Source organism: Arvicola amphibius, chromosome 4, assembly GCF_903992535.2.
Source record: "Arvicola amphibius chromosome 4, mArvAmp1.2, whole genome shotgun sequence".
NCBI lineage: Eukaryota > Metazoa > Chordata > Mammalia > Rodentia > Cricetidae > Arvicola > Arvicola amphibius.
This window is the reverse complement of record NC_052050.1, coordinates 14,821,195-14,836,287: the sequence shown is the minus strand read 5'-3', so window position 1 is coordinate 14,836,287 and position 15,093 is coordinate 14,821,195.

Below are 15,093 nucleotides of genomic sequence, written 5' to 3'. Positions count from 1 at the left end.
AGTGGCCTACATAGCACTGGGGAAGCAGATGCAGACAGATTTCTAAGAGTTCAAGGCCAGCCTGGTCTACAGAGAGAGTCCGGGATAGCCAGGGCTACACAGAGAAACCCTGTCTTAAAAAAAACGACAGAAAAAGAAAATAAAAATACCCTTCAGACTTATCCACATGCTGTGGGACAACTGCCAATTGTATTTTAATAAAACGCTGACTGACTGGTAGCCAGGCAGGAAGTATAGGTGGGATGAGGAGAACAGAATTCTGGGAAGAGGAAGGACTCGGTCTGCAGCTGTCACCCAGCCGCAGAGGAAGCAAGATGAGAGGGCCTTGCTGAAATAAGGTACCAAACCATGTGGCTAGTATAGACAAGAATAATAGGTTAATGTATGATGTAAGAAAGAGTTAATAAGAAGCTTGAGCTAATAGACCAACCAGTTTATAATTACTTGGATAGAAGTAAAACAACAGGCATCAAGTCTTTTAATTGTTCTGTGCATGAGTTTCCCCAATGCTGACAGGGAATGATGGAACCCCAGATTTGATATTGGGACCTGTGGGAGGCACCCTAAGGTGTTCCCCAGTGTCAAAAGGTTTCCTTACTTGTCCCTTGTTGATGTGCATTCATTAATCCAATGCTGGCCTTTGCCACACATTTTGCATACTCAGAAGGGTAGGGTTTTCTGTTTGGATTATCTCTAGAAAAAACGCTGTTTCTAGGAATTCCCTGCCTACAGTCCCTTTCCAGATGACCTTGTTCGCCACAATTAAAACATATGACATTTTTTTTTTTTTTTTTTTTTTTTTTTTGGTTTTTCGAGACAGGGTTTCTCTGTGGCTTTGGAGCCTGTCCTGGAACTAGCTCTTGTAGACCAGGCTGGTCTCGAACTCACAGAGATCCACCTGCCTCTGCCTCCCGAGTGCTGGGATTAAAGGCGTGCGCCACCACCACCCGGCAAGATTTTTAAAAATTGTAAGAAATTTTATTTCTATCCAAGTAATTATAAACTGGTTGAGTTCAAGGCCAGCCTGATTAACAGTGAGTTCCAAGACAGGCTCCATAGCTACTGAGAAACCCTGTCTTGAAAAACCAAAACCAACTAAACAAACAAACAAAAACAAACTTTATTACAATCTCAGAAACAAAACAGTAATTTACTTCAAAAGATGATGGGCATCAAGGAACCTCCATATGGAGCTTGCTTTCAATATGGCAAAGCTAGCCACTGGGCAAGAAACTGCCCTCAACTGCTGACAGTATGCTGTCCAAGGTGGACAAGCAGAACACAAAGGAGACTGGTGAACTTTGCCAAGGCAAGGTAGGCCAGTCCTTCAAAATTTCTGCTTCACAGAAAAGTCATTAGATACTTTAGTTGGTAGGACAAAGATGAATGCCCTAACGTTACAGAAGAACCTTGGGTGACTGTCCAGGAAGCCAGCTGTCCCTGTCATTTTTATAGTTTTAGAGGTTGCTTGCTTTGTACTTCCTGTTTACTCAGGTAAAATTATATTCTTTTTGGGTCTCTGATGGAAATTGAAGACTGGATAAAGTTTTTGTTACATAATTCAGAAAAGAAACTTACAAAAAATGTAAAGTATATAAGAGTAACAAACATAAAAAGCTTAAGAAAATGTTTTAAGGCCTAAAAAGATACTATACATTGTGAATGTACTTCTTACCTGATAATTGTTCTTGCTGTACAGTTTCACTGTTTCAATTGAAACCTTTTTATTTAGAAAATACCTGATAATTGTTCTTATTGTATATACTTTTACTGTGTTAGAAGTTAAAAACTTTCTTATTTAAACAAAAAATGGGAAATGTTGTGGGATATTTGATCACACTGTGAAACTCTTGAGACTGTGTTAAAAAAAATTAACTTTGGATCAGGAAGCAGAGCCAGCAACTAGTTGACAAGAATTAGCCACAGAGAGTACAGAGACCTGTTAAGATGGATACCGAGACACACAGAGAAAGGAGTAGGGAAGGAATGAAGGGATTTGTGGTCCTTTTTGGCTTGGGACAGTGTGGAGAGACACTCTCTTGCTGGGTCTCCAGCCGAAAAGGAAGGTTACCTGGTCGCTTCTTGGTTTCTCTGATCTAGCAGGTTTTCACCCCAATATCAAGCTCCTGAGTATTTATTGGTAAAGAGAACTTAGATAAAAACAACAGCACCCACTAAAAGCCAGGCTCTCTGTCATACAGCTATAATCTTAGCACCAGGAAAGTAGACATAGGAGGATCCTTCAGATTTCCCGGGACAGCATATGCACATGCACACACGTGTACATGCATTTGTGTACACACACACACACACACACACACACACCTGGGCATGGTGGCTCACACCAATCATCTTGGGAGGCTCAAACAGGAAGATGTCAGGTTCTAGGTTCAATTCTCAGTATTTCTTTTTTGAAAAGATTTATTAATTATGTATACAGCATCTGTCTGCATTATCCCTTCAAGCCAGAAGAGGGCACCAGATCTCATTATAGATGGTTGTGAGCCACCATGTGGTTGCTGGGAATTGAACTCAGAACCTCTGGGAGAACACAGTGCTCTTAACCTCTGCGCCATCTCTCAGCCCCTCAATTCTCAGTATTATGAACAAGAAGGATATTACAAAAACATTGGTGCATTTCCATTCTAACAGAATACCTATAGCTGGGAGTTGGGGATGTAGCTAGGCTGGTAGAGTATTTGTTTAGCATGTACAAAGCCTTGGGTTCAATCCCCAGCACTACCTAAACTGGGTGTGGTAGTGTACACCTGTAATCCCAGCATTCAGAAGGTGGGATTACAGGAGGGTCAGGAGTTTAAGGTCTTCATCGACTACATGTCAAGATGCAGACCAGCCTGGATTACTTGAGATCCTATTCCCCCAAGCCAGAATGAACCCTGCAAATAAAATAGAACAGGAAGACAGGATGCACCCAAGTCCCCAACTACTTACTGTTACACTAGCTTTGGACTTTCCAACCTCTTGATTTCCTTTTATTTTGTTTCTTAATAAATTTATTTTGGGCCAGGCGGTGGTGGCACCCGCCTTTAATACCAGTACTTGGGAGGCAGAGGCAGATGGATCTCTGTGTTTGAGGACAACCTGATCTACAGAGCAAGTTCTAGGACAGGATCCAAAGCAACAGAGAAACTGTCTCAAAAAAACCCCAAAAAACAAAAAAACCCAAAAAACAGGGTTCACTTGCCATGGTTCACATTTGGAGGATTTGGGTCTCACCTTCCACCATATATACAGGGTATCAAATTCTTCAGGCGTGATGGCAAGTGCCTCTACCTCCTGAGCCACCTCAACAACCTTCTCGTTTGTTTGTTTGGGAGATGAAGTCTCACTCTACAGACTAGATTGGCCTAGGACGCTCAACAAGCCTTCTGTCCAGACTCCCAAGTGTTGGGATTACAGGAATGAGCATGTCCAGCCTCAGGATTTTTTTTTTTTCTATTTAATTATTCAGACAAGGTCTCACCATGCAGCCCAACCTGATTTTGCTTATTTGGCATATCAGGATTTGTGTTTTCATAACAGACCATATCAAAAGGATAATAAAAACCAAATCAAAGAAAAGAGACAAAAATGTACACTTTATAAATGCAAAATGATCAAAACCATATCAATATAAGCTAACAAAGTCAAAAGAGTATTTATTACAGAACCATGAAGACCTACACTTTTGTGGCTGACGCTAGGTACTTGATGAGAAAGTCTTTCAGTTTGGATATGTGCATCATTTCCTTCATTGTGGTGTCTCGACTTCTCAGCTGGATTAACCCACGTTCCAAAGTAGTCTCGGTAACCAGAACCATGAAGAGGATGCTCATTTCATCGTACCTGAGAGTGGTCAACAAAACACATGAGCACCACACGGACATCAGCTCCTCACCATCTGATACCCCAGAGGACAAGCCACTTTTAACAGTCAGGCCTTGACAACAGGATCCCCTTTTCTGAAGCACTCTCAAAGTGAAGTTTTGAATTTACCGTATTGGCTGAAAGTCAGAAAAACTAAACCTAAGAGATGACCTCTGGCACCTGGGGAGCACTATGAATGAATGAACTCCACAGTGATCTCAGCCTTCTGAATTTGGCTTTAATGACAGAGAAATATATGCAGGCTAACGTCTCTTAAATAAACTATATTCAAATAAAGATTTGATATACAACAGATTTGGTATTACAATAAATCCTCACTTCATTTATGACTTAACATGCTAACCTATTGTTTTTAATTCATCAATCATTCAATAAATCCACACTGGCCTTCCTGATTTCCAAATCAGATTAAACATTCATTTTTTACGTTTTTTAAACTTATTTATTTTTATTTTTTTTATTTTTTTTATTTTTTTTTTTTTTGGTTTTTCGAGACAGGGTTTCTCTGTGGCTTTGGAGCCTTATTTTTATTTTGTATGTATTTGTATGCATGTATTTTTATTTTGTATATTTATTATTGTATGCGTGTTTTGCTTGTTTGTATATTTGTGTATTACACAAGTTCCTGATGCCTGTGGAGGACAGAAGAGGGCGCTGGGTCCTCTTCTGAGTTTATGGAAAGTTGTGAGCTGCCATGTGGGTGCCAGCAATCAAATCTGTGTCCTCTGGAAGACCAACCAGTGTTCTTAATCACTGAGTGTCTCTCCAGCCCTGATTTTTTTTTTTCCTGAGACAGGGTTTCTCTGTGGCTTTGGAGCCTGTCCTGGAACTACTAGATCCTGTAAACCAGGCTGGCTTCAAACTCAGAGATCCGCCTGCCTCTGCCTCCCGAGTGCTGGGATTAAAGGTGTGCGCCACCACCGCCCGGCCAAACATTCATTTATTCAAAACTAGGCACAGTGTGTATGTCTGTGATCCCAGCACTCAGGAAGAGGAGGTGGGATGATCAAAGATCAAAGTAATCCTCAGTTATATTGAGTTCAAAGTCGGCCTGGACATGGACGAGATGTATGTAGGGGGTAGGAGGTCCGTGTGCACTAAGCACCAGGGAAACCAGGAAGAGTTAAACACGCATGTTTATCTCTTCAAAGGATGTTTATTTGTCTTCTTCCTGGAATGCTGGGAAAGGCTACAGTTTACAACCTTGTGGTCGTTTGCTGTCTGCAGGGCTAAGCTTCACTGGAATCCCCCAGAATATTGTTCATTACAGACTTATTACAGACTGCTTCTCTGTCCATCAAACCATCCTTAGGAGAGATGTCACTTGTGCTGACAACAGCCTATGTAACTTCTATGTTACTTTAGGGCCAGGCCAATCGGGACTCCCACAGGCGCCAAGTTCACCTCAGCTATTCTCCCCACACCCTTGTCTTGAGCACTGTTTCTAAGCCAACAGAGCCCTTTACGGGAGAAGGCAGAAGTACTTTGTAAAGAGTTTCAATGTAACCATGTCTTAAGCTTTGTTGTACACTGGGGACCGAAGTTAACTGTCATCAAGAAACTCTCACCCCCCCCCCAAATTGAGCAGTGCTTAAACATAGCTACATTAAACCACCTGGTGTCAGAGTCTAGAGGGATGATCTGGCAACGGCTAACTAAGCTGGGCTGAACTGAGTTTCATTCTTGTTTCTCTGAGGATCAAGGATTGTTTTGATGCAGGCTGCAGAACTTGCAGGGACCTGACCCTTCCGTAGATATAGTCTCAAAAAACAAAAACAAAAAACTCCTGTAACTCCAGTTTCAGAGGATCTGATGCTCTCTTCTGGCCTCTGTGAGAACCGCACACACATGGTACACAGACATGCACATAGGCAAAACACCCATACGTTAAAAGGGGGGGGGGCGGTGGTGGTGCACACCTTTAATCCCAGCACTTGGGAGGCAAAGGCAGGTGGATCACTGTGAGTTCGAGGCCAACCTGGTCTACAGGAGCTAGTTCCAGGACAGCTAGGACTGTTACACAGAGAAACCGTCTCGAAAAACAAAAACAAACAAACAAACAAACAAACAAACAAAAAGCCAACAAAAAAAGGGGCTTCAGAACTCCATATATGTGCACACCCATACTGGCACACACCCACACCCACACGATAAATAAATATAGGGAAAAATTTTTAAGTGATACCCTACATGAACAAGACTTCAGAGCATATAGAAACTAGGGAGGTCAAGTTCCCCTCCATTTTCTATCTGAATAAACACCACTTATTTCATTTCTACTGTGTCCCTGCTTGAGTCTAAAAAACCCAGGTCTTGTGCTCGGCCACGGAGCTACACACATGACCGTTTGCCACCACACCTGGGCGGTTGCTGCTACATGCTGAGAACTGTTTTCCTGCAGACAGCACCTGAAAAGCATACTTTAGTTATGCACTGCTTTTTGGAAACAGGATCTCATTATGGAGTCCAAGTTGGCCTCAACCTTGTGATCCTCCTGCCTCAGCCTACAGATCACTGAGATTGCAGGTATGAGCTACCTACAAAGTAAAAGAGCAAAACACAAAATCTCCTAATCTTATACATATATTTATATATAATATAAATTATATTAATATATATAAATTCAACACAAAAAGCTAGAAACAAATAAATAAAAATAAGCATAAAAGGATAAATTATTTTACAAAAAACCAGAAATTAATAAAATAGCAAACTAGTAACACTAGAGAGATTTCAATTGTAAGATTGTTTTAATAATCCAGACAGAGATATTAGTGACCTTAATCTGGGTAATGGCTAGAAAGTCAGAGCAGTGTGAAGTTGAGACTTATATAGGAGTCAGGCACAGTGGCTCATACCTATAATCTAGCACTCAAGATGTTGAGGCGAGAGGATTTCCGTGAGTTAGTGTAAGGCTCTGTACTAAGAGATCTTGGGGGAACAGGGGAGGCCGTGTGAACTGATAGAGACCACAACTGAGAAATCAGGCACACACCCGACTGGGGGAGCAATAAAGATGCCTCATACCGAGCACGTGTGCTTTGACCATAGCCTGTCACAGGTCACATGGAAATTTCCACTGGCTGCAGAAATACTAGCATTCGAAGTCAGATGTTGGCTTCTCAGTGAGAGATGATGAACTAGAAGCTGCTCTGGGTAAGCAAAGATGCCAATCACCGAAGAGATAGGGTCTCTGTCCTCCACCTAAGTCTCAGACAGAACCCGAAGCCATCCAGGAAAGGCGGTCCAGTTATGTTCCTTCAGTTCTGATTTTATACACCCAATTTCCTCCCTGAAAACTGATAAACTGAGGTCTATCTTCAAATACTTGCCAAATACTGCTCCTTGCTATGGCAATTACTAGCTCAAGGCACAAAGTTCTGTGAAAGGAAAAGTTAGGAATCTCCTTTTGTTTTTTATTTGTTTGCTTTTTCAAGACAGGGTTTCTCTGTGTTAACAGTCCTGGTTGTCCTGGAACTCACTCTGTAGACCAGGCTGGTCTAGAACTCAAAGAGATTTGCCTATCTCTGCCTCCCAAGTGCTGGGATTAAAGGCGTGTGCCACAACCACTAGCTAGGAATCATTTTTTTGAAGGATTTACTTCTATGTTTGCCTACATGTATGTAGGCCACCTGTGTGCTTGGTACCCATGGGAACCAGAAGAAGGCAATGAATGCCTGGAACTCCAGTTTCAGATGGCTGTGAACGTGGGCGCTGAGAAGGTTGTCTGCAAGAGAAGCAGGTGCTCTTCACGATGAGTTATTGCTCCCTGTGTTACCCCTCACCTGCTATGATTTTTAAGGATTTAGGCTTTACTTCTATGTATGTGTGTCTATATGTGCATGCCTCATGACTGCAGCACCTGCGGAGGACAGACGGGGCTGCTGAATCCCTGGAGCTGCAGTTATAAGTGAGTAAGTGGTGTGAGCTGCTCAGCATGGGTGCTGGGAACCAAACCTGGGTTCTCTGGAAGAGCAGCAAGCACTCCATCAATGAGCCACCTCTCCAGGCCCATTTTAATTTTTGGTTTTTCTTTTTTTTTTTTTTTTTTTTGTTTTTTCGAGACAGGGTTTCTCTGTAGCTTTGGAGCCTGTCCTGGAACTAGCTCTTGTAGACCAGGCTGGTCTCGAACTCACAGAGATCCACCTGCCTCTGCCTCCCGAGTGCTGGGATTAAAGGCGTGCGCCACCACCACCCGGCAAGATTTTTAAAAATTGTAAGAAATTTTATTTCTATCCAAGTAATTATAAACTGGTTGAGTTCAAGGCCAGCCTGATTAACAGTGAGTTCCAAGACAGGCTCCATAGCTACTGAGAAACCCTGTCTTGAAAAACCAAAACCAACTAAACAAACAAACAAAAACAAACTTTATTACAATCTCAGAAACAAAACAGTAATTTACTTCAAAAGATGATGGGCATCAAGGAACCTCCATATGGAGCTTGCTTTCAATATGGCAAAGCTAGCCACTGGGCAAGAAACTGCCCTCAACTGCTGACAGTATGCTGTCCAAGGTGGACAAGCAGAACACAAAGGAGACTGGTGAACTTTGCCAAGGCAAGGTAGGCCAGTCCTTCAAAATTTCTGCTTCACAGAAAAGTCATTAGATACTTTAGTTGGTAGGACAAAGATGAATGCCCTAACGTTACAGAAGAACCTTGGGTGACTGTCCAGGAAGCCAGCTGTCCCTGTCATTTTTATAGTTTTAGAGGTTGCTTGCTTTGTACTTCCTGTTTACTCAGGTAAAATTATATTCTTTTTGGGTCTCTGATGGAAATTGAAGACTGGATAAAGTTTTTGTTACATAATTCAGAAAAGAAACTTACAAAAAATGTAAAGTATATAAGAGTAACAAACATAAAAAGCTTAAGAAAATGTTTTAAGGCCTAAAAAGATACTATACATTGTGAATGTACTTCTTACCTGATAATTGTTCTTGCTGTACAGTTTCACTGTTTCAATTGAAACCTTTTTATTTAGAAAATACCTGATAATTGTTCTTATTGTATATACTTTTACTGTGTTAGAAGTTAAAAACTTTCTTATTTAAACAAAAAATGGGAAATGTTGTGGGATATTTGATCACACTGTGAAACTCTTGAGACTGTGTTAAAAAAAATTAACTTTGGATCAGGAAGCAGAGCCAGCAACTAGTTGACAAGAATTAGCCACAGAGAGTACAGAGACCTGTTAAGATGGATACCGAGACACACAGAGAAAGGAGTAGGGAAGGAATGAAGGGATTTGTGGTCCTTTTTGGCTTGGGACAGTGTGGAGAGACACTCTCTTGCTGGGTCTCCAGCCGAAAAGGAAGGTTACCTGGTCGCTTCTTGGTTTCTCTGATCTAGCAGGTTTTCACCCCAATATCAAGCTCCTGAGTATTTATTGGTAAAGAGAACTTAGATAAAAACAACAGCACCCACTAAAAGCCAGGCTCTCTGTCATACAGCTATAATCTTAGCACCAGGAAAGTAGACATAGGAGGATCCTTCAGATTTCCCGGGACAGCATATGCACATGCACACACGTGTACATGCATTTGTGTACACACACACACACACACACACACACACCTGGGCATGGTGGCTCACACCAATCATCTTGGGAGGCTCAAACAGGAAGATGTCAGGTTCTAGGTTCAATTCTCAGTATTTCTTTTTGAAAAGATTTATTAATTATGTATACAGCATCTGTCTGCATTATCCCTTCAAGCCAGAAGAGGGCACCAGATCTCATTATAGATGGTTGTGAGCCACCATGTGGTTGCTGGGAATTGAACTCAGAACCTCTGGGAGAACACAGTGCTCTTAACCTCTGCGCCATCTCTCAGCCCCTCAATTCTCAGTATTATGAACAAGAAGGATATTACAAAAACATTGGTGCATTTCCATTCTAACAGAATACCTATAGCTGGGAGTTGGGGATGTAGCTAGGCTGGTAGAGTATTTGTTTAGCATGTACAAAGCCTTGGGTTCAATCCCCAGCACTACCTAAACTGGGTGTGGTAGTGTACACCTGTAATCCCAGCATTCAGAAGGTGGGATTACAGGAGGGTCAGGAGTTTAAGGTCTTCATCGACTACATGTCAAGATGCAGACCAGCCTGGATTACTTGAGATCCTATTCCCCCAAGCCAGAATGAACCCTGCAAATAAAATAGAACAGGAAGACAGGATGCACCCAAGTCCCCAACTACTTACTGTTACACTAGCTTTGGACTTTCCAACCTCTTGATTTCCTTTTATTTTGTTTCTTAATAAATTTATTTTGGGCCAGGCGGTGGTGGCACCCGCCTTTAATACCAGTACTTGGGAGGCAGAGGCAGATGGATCTCTGTGTTTGAGGACAACCTGATCTACAGAGCAAGTTCTAGGACAGGATCCAAAGCAACAGAGAAACTGTCTCAAAAAAACCCCAAAAAACAAAAAAACCCAAAAAACAGGGTTCACTTGCCATGGTTCACATTTGGAGGATTTGGGTCTCACCTTCCACCATATATACAGGGTATCAAATTCTTCAGGCGTGATGGCAAGTGCCTCTACCTCCTGAGCCACCTCAACAACCTTCTCGTTTGTTTGTTTGGGAGATGAAGTCTCACTCTACAGACTAGATTGGCCTAGGACGCTCAACAAGCCTTCTGTCCAGACTCCCAAGTGTTGGGATTACAGGAATGAGCATGTCCAGCCTCAGGATTTTTTTTTTTTTCTATTTAATTATTCAGACAAGGTCTCACCATGCAGCCCAACCTGATTTTGCTTATTTGGCATATCAGGATTTGTGTTTTCATAACAGACCATATCAAAAGGATAATAAAAACCAAATCAAAGAAAAGAGACAAAAATGTACACTTTATAAATGCAAAATGATCAAAACCATATCAATATAAGCTAACAAAGTCAAAAGAGTATTTATTACAGAACCATGAAGACCTACACTTTTGTGGCTGACGCTAGGTACTTGATGAGAAAGTCTTTCAGTTTGGATATGTGCATCATTTCCTTCATTGTGGTGTCTCGACTTCTCAGCTGGATTAACCCACGTTCCAAAGTAGTCTCGGTAACCAGAACCATGAAGAGGATGCTCATTTCATCGTACCTGAGAGTGGTCAACAAAACACATGAGCACCACACGGACATCAGCTCCTCACCATCTGATACCCCAGAGGACAAGCCACTTTTAACAGTCAGGCCTTGACAACAGGATCCCCTTTTCTGAAGCACTCTCAAAGTGAAGTTTTGAATTTACCGTATTGGCTGAAAGTCAGAAAAACTAAACCTAAGAGATGACCTCTGGCACCTGGGGAGCACTATGAATGAATGAACTCCACAGTGATCTCAGCCTTCTGAATTTGGCTTTAATGACAGAGAAATATATGCAGGCTAACGTCTCTTAAATAAACTATATTCAAATAAAGATTTGATATACAACAGATTTGGTATTACAATAAATCCTCACTTCATTTATGACTTAACATGCTAACCTATTGTTTTTAATTCATCAATCATTCAATAAATCCACACTGGCCTTCCTGATTTCCAAATCAGATTAAACATTCATTTTTTACGTTTTTTAAACTTATTTATTTTTATTTTTTTTATTTTTTTTATTTTTTTTTTTTTTTGGTTTTTCGAGACAGGGTTTCTCTGTGGCTTTGGAGCCTTATTTTTATTTTGTATGTATTTGTATGCATGTATTTTTATTTTGTATATTTATTATTGTATGCGTGTTTTGCTTGTTTGTATATTTGTGTATTACACAAGTTCCTGATGCCTGTGGAGGACAGAAGAGGGCGCTGGGTCCTCTTCTGAGTTTATGGAAAGTTGTGAGCTGCCATGTGGGTGCCAGCAATCAAATCTGTGTCCTCTGGAAGACCAACCAGTGTTCTTAATCACTGAGTGTCTCTCCAGCCCTGATTTTTTTTTTTCCTGAGACAGGGTTTCTCTGTGGCTTTGGAGCCTGTCCTGGAACTACTAGATCCTGTAAACCAGGCTGGCTTCAAACTCAGAGATCCGCCTGCCTCTGCCTCCCGAGTGCTGGGATTAAAGGTGTGCGCCACCACCGCCCGGCCAAACATTCATTTATTCAAAACTAGGCACAGTGTGTATGTCTGTGATCCCAGCACTCAGGAAGAGGAGGTGGGATGATCAAAGATCAAAGTAATCCTCAGTTATATTGAGTTCAAAGTCGGCCTGGACATGGACGAGATGTATGTAGGGGGTAGGAGGTCCGTGTGCACTAAGCACCAGGGAAACCAGGAAGAGTTAAACACGCATGTTTATCTCTTCAAAGGATGTTTATTTGTCTTCTTCCTGGAATGCTGGGAAAGGCTACAGTTTACAACCTTGTGGTCGTTTGCTGTCTGCAGGGCTAAGCTTCACTGGAATCCCCCAGAATATTGTTCATTACAGACTTATTACAGACTGCTTCTCTGTCCATCAAACCATCCTTAGGAGAGATGTCACTTGTGCTGACAACAGCCTATGTAACTTCTATGTTACTTTAGGGCCAGGCCAATCGGGACTCCCACAGGCGCCAAGTTCACCTCAGCTATTCTCCCCACACCCTTGTCTTGAGCACTGTTTCTAAGCCAACAGAGCCCTTTACGGGAGAAGGCAGAAGTACTTTGTAAAGAGTTTCAATGTAACCATGTCTTAAGCTTTGTTGTACACTGGGGACCGAAGTTAACTGTCATCAAGAAACTCTCACCCCCCCCCCAAATTGAGCAGTGCTTAAACATAGCTACATTAAACCACCTGGTGTCAGAGTCTAGAGGGATGATCTGGCAACGGCTAACTAAGCTGGGCTGAACTGAGTTTCATTCTTGTTTCTCTGAGGATCAAGGATTGTTTTGATGCAGGCTGCAGAACTTGCAGGGACCTGACCCTTCCGTAGATATAGTCTCAAAAAACAAAAACAAAAAACTCCTGTAACTCCAGTTTCAGAGGATCTGATGCTCTCTTCTGGCCTCTGTGAGAACCGCACACACATGGTACACAGACATGCACATAGGCAAAACACCCATACGTTAAAAGGGGGGGGGGGCGGTGGTGGTGCACACCTTTAATCCCAGCACTTGGGAGGCAAAGGCAGGTGGATCACTGTGAGTTCGAGGCCAACCTGGTCTACAGGAGCTAGTTCCAGGACAGCTAGGACTGTTACACAGAGAAACCGTCTCGAAAAACAAAAACAAACAAACAAACAAACAAACAAACAAAAAGCCAACAAAAAAAGGGGCTTCAGAACTCCATATATGTGCACACCCATACTGGCACACACCCACACCCACACGATAAATAAATATAGGGAAAAATTTTTAAGTGATACCCTACATGAACAAGACTTCAGAGCATATAGAAACTAGGGAGGTCAAGTTCCCCTCCATTTTCTATCTGAATAAACACCACTTATTTCATTTCTACTGTGTCCCTGCTTGAGTCTAAAAAACCCAGGTCTTGTGCTCGGCCACGGAGCTACACACATGACCGTTTGCCACCACACCTGGGCGGTTGCTGCTACATGCTGAGAACTGTTTTCCTGCAGACAGCACCTGAAAAGCATACTTTAGTTATGCACTGCTTTTTGGAAACAGGATCTCATTATGGAGTCCAAGTTGGCCTCAACCTTGTGATCCTCCTGCCTCAGCCTACAGATCACTGAGATTGCAGGTATGAGCTACCTACAAAGTAAAAGAGCAAAACACAAAATCTCCTAATCTTATACATATATTTATATATAATATAAATTATATTAATATATATAAATTCAACACAAAAAGCTAGAAACAAATAAATAAAAATAAGCATAAAAGGATAAATTATTTTACAAAAAACCAGAAATTAATAAAATAGCAAACTAGTAACACTAGAGAGATTTCAATTGTAAGATTGTTTTAATAATCCAGACAGAGATATTAGTGACCTTAATCTGGGTAATGGCTAGAAAGTCAGAGCAGTGTGAAGTTGAGACTTATATAGGAGTCAGGCACAGTGGCTCATACCTATAATCTAGCACTCAAGATGTTGAGGCGAGAGGATTTCCGTGAGTTAGTGTAAGGCTCTGTACTAAGAGATCTTGGGGGAACAGGGGAGGCCGTGTGAACTGATAGAGACCACAACTGAGAAATCAGGCACACACCCGACTGGGGGAGCAATAAAGATGCCTCATACCGAGCACGTGTGCTTTGACCATAGCCTGTCACAGGTCACATGGAAATTTCCACTGGCTGCAGAAATACTAGCATTCGAAGTCAGATGTTGGCTTCTCAGTGAGAGATGATGAACTAGAAGCTGCTCTGGGTAAGCAAAGATGCCAATCACCGAAGAGATAGGGTCTCTGTCCTCCACCTAAGTCTCAGACAGAACCCGAAGCCATCCAGGAAAGGCGGTCCAGTTATGTTCCTTCAGTTCTGATTTTATACACCCAATTTCCTCCCTGAAAACTGATAAACTGAGGTCTATCTTCAAATACTTGCCAAATACTGCTCCTTGCTATGGCAATTACTAGCTCAAGGCACAAAGTTCTGTGAAAGGAAAAGTTAGGAATCTCCTTTTGTTTTTTATTTGTTTGCTTTTTCAAGACAGGGTTTCTCTGTGTTAACAGTCCTGGTTGTCCTGGAACTCACTCTGTAGACCAGGCTGGTCTAGAACTCAAAGAGATTTGCCTATCTCTGCCTCCCAAGTGCTGGGATTAAAGGCGTGTGCCACAACCACTAGCTAGGAATCATTTTTTTGAAGGATTTACTTCTATGTTTGCCTACATGTATGTAGGCCACCTGTGTGCTTGGTACCCATGGGAACCAGAAGAAGGCAATGAATGCCTGGAACTCCAGTTTCAGATGGCTGTGAACGTGGGCGCTGAGAAGGTTGTCTGCAAGAGAAGCAGGTGCTCTTCACGATGAGTTATTGCTCCCTGTGTTACCCCTCACCTGCTATGATTTTTAAGGATTTAGGCTTTACTTCTATGTATGTGTGTCTATATGTGCATGCCTCATGACTGCAGCACCTGCGGAGGACAGACGGGGCTGCTGAATCCCTGGAGCTGCAGTTATAAGTGAGTAAGTGGTGTGAGCTGCTCAGCATGGGTGCTGGGAACCAAACCTGGGTTCTCTGGAAGAGCAGCAAGCACTCCATCAATGAGCCACCTCTCCAGGCCCATTTTAATTTTTGGTTTTTCTTTTTTTTTTTTTTTTTTTTTGTTTTTCGAGACA